The sequence below is a fragment of the Dermacentor silvarum genome, chromosome 9 (assembly GCF_013339745.2).
Source record: "Dermacentor silvarum isolate Dsil-2018 chromosome 9, BIME_Dsil_1.4, whole genome shotgun sequence".
In the NCBI taxonomy this organism is placed as follows: Eukaryota; Metazoa; Arthropoda; class Arachnida; order Ixodida; family Ixodidae; genus Dermacentor; species Dermacentor silvarum.
Window position 1 is genome coordinate 139,549,533 of NC_051162.1, and position 6,589 is coordinate 139,556,121.

Genomic DNA, 6,589 nt, shown 5'->3' on the forward strand with positions numbered 1-6,589 from the left:
TTGTTTGAAGCGGCAAGCAGGAAGGTTGCATATGTTTCTCCTTCTGCGTTTCGCAGGACCTACTGATGAAAAACTTTATGCGCAACAATACACACGGGAGATACATGCTGCTTGAAGAACGAGAAAAATATTTTTTCTCCGAAGGGAACCGTGCAATAACATAGTAGAATGAAAGCCGACACTGCGGCCGCAATGCACGCGCAATGACCGAGCGGTATTAAAAATAATAAAAAATAAATAAAGAAGAGAAAGAAAGTAGTTTATTCTTAAGGCATAAATAGATGTCATATGCAATTATGAACCCCATTTGAGCGGTCTGAACGCAAATACCAGCGCGCGAAGTAGTACGAATGACCCTGCCGAGCAGTATCGCCAGCAGTTTCCAACGGCGCGACCTTGATGCGGCCCAATCCACTTCGACCGCAGCGCCGCCCCAATATTTTTCCACGTCGGGCGCCTCACTGCAAAGCATGCACCGCCCCAGCCGCTCGTCCCACTCGACCATATTCTAGTACACTCTAGCCTCACCGCAAAGCATGCGCCGCCCAAGCCGCCCGTCCCACTCGACCATATTCTAGTACACTTCTACGGGAGTCACGGCCGGTTCACTGAATACTAAGAGGAGAGTGCTAAAGTTTGAAAAGCTAAAATGCGTGTTTTAAATTTATTACGATGGGCGTGAGCTTCTAATGAAAATCGAAGCTCGTGATTCTTTAATCCTTAAAATTGCGATTCCGTGAACACTACAGTTTCTGAATTATTGAAGACACTAGACTTCACATGACCGCGGGTAGGACTGACTATTCTGACTTTGAGTTAGTTGAGTAAGGCTGCCTTTGAAAGTTTTCATTCCTCCATGGATGCTATTCTATGTGGCGTGATGTAAAATACCCCCTCCCCCCCCCCCCCCCCCCGCCCCCAATGCCATTGAGAGCACCGACCGCGTAATCAGAGAAACTTCGGAGGAAGCTTTACCACCTATTCAAATACATGTAAAACGCAGAAACGCTTTTCTGAGATAATCACTCGGACGATTTTGATCAAATTTATTGCACTGGAGACAGAGGGTAAATTATAGTGACTGCTAGAAGTAGAATTTCTATTTATGCCCTGAAATTTTTAAAGGTAATTTTAAAATATTGTCAGATTTTAAAGAAATAGAAGCACGAATTTTAGAATTTGTAGCTCTGCACCAAGAGCAGATATCGCAGTTCTGTAAACTTCATCAATTACAGCATCCAAAGCAGACAAATTTGACATGTCAATTTATATCTTACGCGAATTTGTTATACAGTTTACAAAGGTTTTGCAAACGTTTTACTCACAATTAGTGGTTAACGTTAGAGCCATGTATAATATCTCAATATTGTTAGCGTGAGATGTGCTATTAGGTGCAATTTACAAAATTCTGATATATTTTTAATTGCGAAGTTACAGAGTTGTTAACTTGATAGTTTCGTTTTCTGAAAATTTGCGATTCTTGCCCATTTTTTTTTTAACATCGACTACCTAAATCGAAATGCGCCGCCAGCATTCCCTAGATTCTAACTTTTTCTTTTAAGTGCAACAAACCTCATCAAATGTGGTGCTCTGGTTGCCGACAGCAACGATTTCTCCTTTCCCATGTATTTTGATAGAAGCCTCCGAGCTAAAGCTTCCTTTTTACAGACAAATTACTTGCGTTTACACCGTGTAACTCAATATTTAAATTGATTTCTAGGAGTAAATCAAGCTTTCAATTACCAATGACGCATAGAAGCCTCCGAGCTAAAGCTTCGTTTTTACAGAGAAATTACTTGCGTTTACACCGTGTAACTCAACATTTAAATTGATTTCTAGGAGTAAATCAAGCTTTCATTACCAATGGTGATAATAATTAGAAGTTCTATAACGCTCATTATTTCGTGCCGTATTTGATTCCTGCACGTAATAATGCTCTAGCTATCGCGCCACTGTTTCTTATGGAGAGCTAAACTGCAACGGTTTTGACGTTGCTTTGGTTTTAGAACGGTCTTCTTAAATTCGTATCGACTTACCCTTTTCATAGCCTCCTATACATAGGAGACTCTGTCCTTCCTTCGCATGAAAAGGCCTGCAAGAAAAGGCATTTCATTCAGTAGAGATACTAGCAGTCATGGGTACATTGTGTAATCAAGGAGTACACCAGGCATAGGTTAATTTCTTAGGAAGTATCTAAAAAAAAATTCCACAGCTACCTTGTTTCTCCACAAGGAAAGTAGAAAATTGCTATATTTTTAGAGAAAAAACTTTTTGTGCGCAAAACAAACAGGGACGAAGAAAAGGAGCAACACAAGGACGAGCGCTTTCTAACAACTAGTTTTATTTTAGAAGAACCGCCAAGGTCGATCCACATAGGTCGCGAAGCTTCGGGCGAAAAGCGGTTCAGAACCAATTGTCACCGACATCAGCAAGGGTGGTTATGGGAGCAGCGATTGAAGCGCGACTATGTTTGGAGGGAATAAACACTGGGAAAGAAAAAAAAGCGTTTTTAAATTAAAGCGAGACGCAGTTACATTCATTCAACGAAAACAAAATTCCTAATTCATTTTATATATGCATGGCGAGAAAAGATACAACTGTATTTTACTAGATCATTAACAATAAATACCTTTTTTCAGGGCCCACCGTGAGAGCGCCCATCGATAGCGGCGGGCGTTGACGCCGCTGTCACTTGCAATGCCATGCAACTCTTGGAGTGCGTGGAAAGGCGCGTGCGTAAAGTTCGCCTGTTACAATACGCCCCCCTCACATGTTGTGTTGTTTTGCATGTCGACGTTTGTCTGAATTAGGTGACGCGGGTAGTTTTATTGTTTCTTAACCTGTGCAGTCAAAAGTAGGGAGTTGCGACCGCCAGATACTTGTTTACTTTAGTTGTTTTCGTACAACAGCGCTGGCCGACGGGCTTGGCGTCCGACGAAAGGACGAGCACTCTACGCAATCTACGCCCAAAGTGTTCGTCGGCCTCCAAAGAAAGTATGTTCTGTGCAGCGATGCGATTTCGACACCCGTACGGCTGATCTTTTCTGGCATCGCTTTTCGCGCTGAAAACTCGGAACGCCCATGAAGTCGAATGGCGGGGCATTTGAATATACAGCTCTAATGGCAGGCCTCCGAAAACAAATTTCGCGCTTATGAGAACAAAATGACGTCACTTCTGTTTTTGGCGGATATGACGTCAAAGAATTTTTTCTTCCGCCGGAAGTGTTCCCTCCTCACACAGATGGCGCTAAGCCCCATGAACCGCAGGTAAGCAACCATGTTTTGAACGTATGGGCTCCTATGGAAGCTTCGCTACCAGGTATATTTACCTTGGAACCGCCTGCTTGAAAACCCACAGATCTGCGCGGTCCAGTCAACAGAGCACGTCAATAGCGCATATAACAAGACTTGTGATAAAAATGCCACGGATAAGCGCTACCTGGTCAACATAAAAACAGCAATGCGCATAAAACAAGCACTTAAGCCGAAAACGCGTTAAAAATGTGATGACAGAAGCGAATTCTGTTTATCTAACAATGAAACAGAAGGATGACTGATGCATTTTCATTTTTAGTTTTTCAATCCAGTGAGCTTCCACAATTTCTCTCGCGGTTTGATTTCTCTGCCTAAACAATATGTCGGTGCTTCTAAGACAAGGTGAGCACGCATCTTCTTGACAATGCAGTAACAAATGCGCCAAATGCCCGTTGGGCCAATAGAGTTACAGAATGGGTGTCAACGTAAGGGAAGCGCAGTCGAGGACGGCACAAAATTAGGTGGGGTGATGAAATTGGGAAATGTGCTGGCGCAAGTTGGAATTAGCTAGCGCAAGACAGTGGTAACTGGAGATCGCTGGGTGATAGGCCTTCGTCCTGCAGTGGACATAAAAATAGTCTGATAATGATGATGATGATGATGATGATGATGATGATGTCCTGCCTTCTGTATAACGTTCACTCTAAACAATCTCTCCACTAACAATAAAGATTGTGTGAACATTCAGCATTCGAACACAATAGTGAAATATGCTCCGCTATTCGACTCGAGAATTATTTTATTGAAATTGTTGAATAGTTTCTTTTTCGGGCATATAAAGAATAACAACACCTATTAGAGATAATTAAGACGAATAAAGAGGAAGATGAGTCTCGAAACAAAGAGACCGATATAAATGAGGACTGTTCTGATTCTGCAACTGGATAGCCGTGGTTATTTCCAAGAGGCACCAGTTCCTGGGTGATGTTTCAATGACGGGTTGCTCTTCAACTCAATATTTCCCATCATTCAATAAGAATGACTTGCGTTTAGGTAGCCTATATGTTATGTTTTTAGTCGCAATTTAGCCAAAGCAGTGTTGCCATATGTTTGCATCCCTTTAAAACAATGTGCTGTGTCGTAGTATCACACTTCTCGATCTGCTTCAGCGAAGACAACTCCACGCGCATCTGGTGTGGCGCTGTTTGCTCGTTTCATTACTGTCGTTGTCGCACTGCACCAGATGACCGCAAGCAGCTGTTTCTCATTTGCAAGCTCCTCAGCTGACAGCACGTCCAGTAGGGAACGACGTTACATGCATGTGCCAAATAATGCAAATTGGCCTCTCTTTTCTGCGGTGTTTGTCTGCCAACAATAAAATAAAAACTTCACTGTGTATCGGTTTGTTTAGAAATTTAAATGTTCGATTTAATGTCATTTCTCCGGAATATTCATATTCCATTCGAATCGCCCTTTTTAATATTCGAACGTTCATACTATATCTGACCATGTCAGCGTGACTAAACACAACGCCGCCACTGGCAGTACAACAAAAAGCGATTACAGTCAAATGCCTTTATAGCGAAAAGCTATGGACTTCCAAAATCTTTCGTTATACAAGTCACTTCGTTGTAAAGGTCGAGCACCATACCGCTCAGAATAGAGCAGGCTGAGCACTTTCAAGAAAAGAAAAAAAACATTCCTTAACATGAATTTAGAGTTGTGGAATAAGTAGCCAATTTTTTTTGCGAACTTTTCCTGACAGAGTGTGCGACTGTAGCCAACCTTATTGCCCCGAGGTTGACGGCATGCTCCGTGGTGACATACAGGAGATACGGAGATACGCAAAATAATGTTGCAGATCACTGAATGCCGCTATCTCCTTCCAGCCGTGTATGTTCTTGGTCACTTACAGGCTCTTTATCACGGTTGCCTCTGCTGACATTTGCGTCCTTTCCGTCCTAGATTACTTTGAAGACGTCGATCGTCAAAAGTTAGTTACGATTACATCCCCACGTCACCTTTTAAGCATCAGCGGGTGAGACGAGTTGAACGATTCCAGGAGCATAGCAGCAGGATTACTTCTGACATGGGCAAGTCCGTGAAGTGCATCGCTAGCGTTGTCTCGTTAGCGCCAATCCTCGGTGACGGCTGCGGATGGCTGTCTATGGCACTGCTACGTAGTGTTTGTTGTAAAGCAAAAAATCTGCCGTCGGGGACTCCTACATTTCTTCGTTGTAGACGCAAATTTGTTATAGCGATCTTCACGATACAGAAGTTGGTTAGGAATTCGGCAGGGACATAATCTATCCTTCATTATATAGGTCATATCGCTTTGTAGGCGTTCGTCATATGCGTTCGACTGTATTTCTTCTTGACAGACCAGCGACGCTTACATGCCAGCGTATCTGGCTGTTCATCAAATCATTGACATTAATTTTTCATCTTCCTATCTACGCTGCTGACTCATTAACTGCACCTCCACCTTTCCACAGTGAGATTCACAATTTTAATTCGGTCTGAAATCACAGGACGCGGTGAGTGAACAACCATGAGTTCATTTCCTGATGCGCTCCCCTTTTTCACTTCATACCACCCGTTGTCCCTATTGGCTGTCCAGACAAATTATAGTGTGTCGGCGACAACCGGTCACATGACACGTGTTCCCCGGTCGAAAGCGGTGATTCTGTCTCTCCGGTGGAATCCGCGGACGGGTGACTACTTATGTCATGGCATATTTGCGACATTTAATTATGGGCCATATCTGCCCGGCTAAGTGCACCAGCAATCCGTCGTAGTTATGCTTCCAGTTCGCGTGTTGTATATGCTCATCGAATCCCTGACGCAAGTAAGCGTACTTTTTCGTGGGTCCTGAAATGTGGCTCTGTTTGCAACCTCGGTGTGCGCGGGCCTGTTCAGAACAATAGAGAGTTTAGCATGTCCGGTATTCCCGTATACGCAATGGCGTTTTTCGGATTAGCGGAAAGGCTAACGATAACTGCCGGATTGCACCCCACCTGGTGGCGCAAAGTGCCCCAGCAGACAAACACAAAGCTATTATTGCAGTAAGCAAGTGTATTCAACTTTGCTGCTGCTGTAAAGTTTTGGCAGCGGCGTAATGGTGAACATGTTGCCCTTTCAAATGTTTTTTTTTTCGGCAAGAACACTCATGGAACACGAAAACGTGTCTAATAGGCACTGTGGTTAGACGAAGCGTCATAAGGTGTAGCTGTCAACGCCCGGTAAGCCGTTTTACAGAAACGCCATTGCATACACCGTAATACGGGACACATAAAACTCTCTAATATTGAGAAAGCAGTAGGAAGTATGGTTT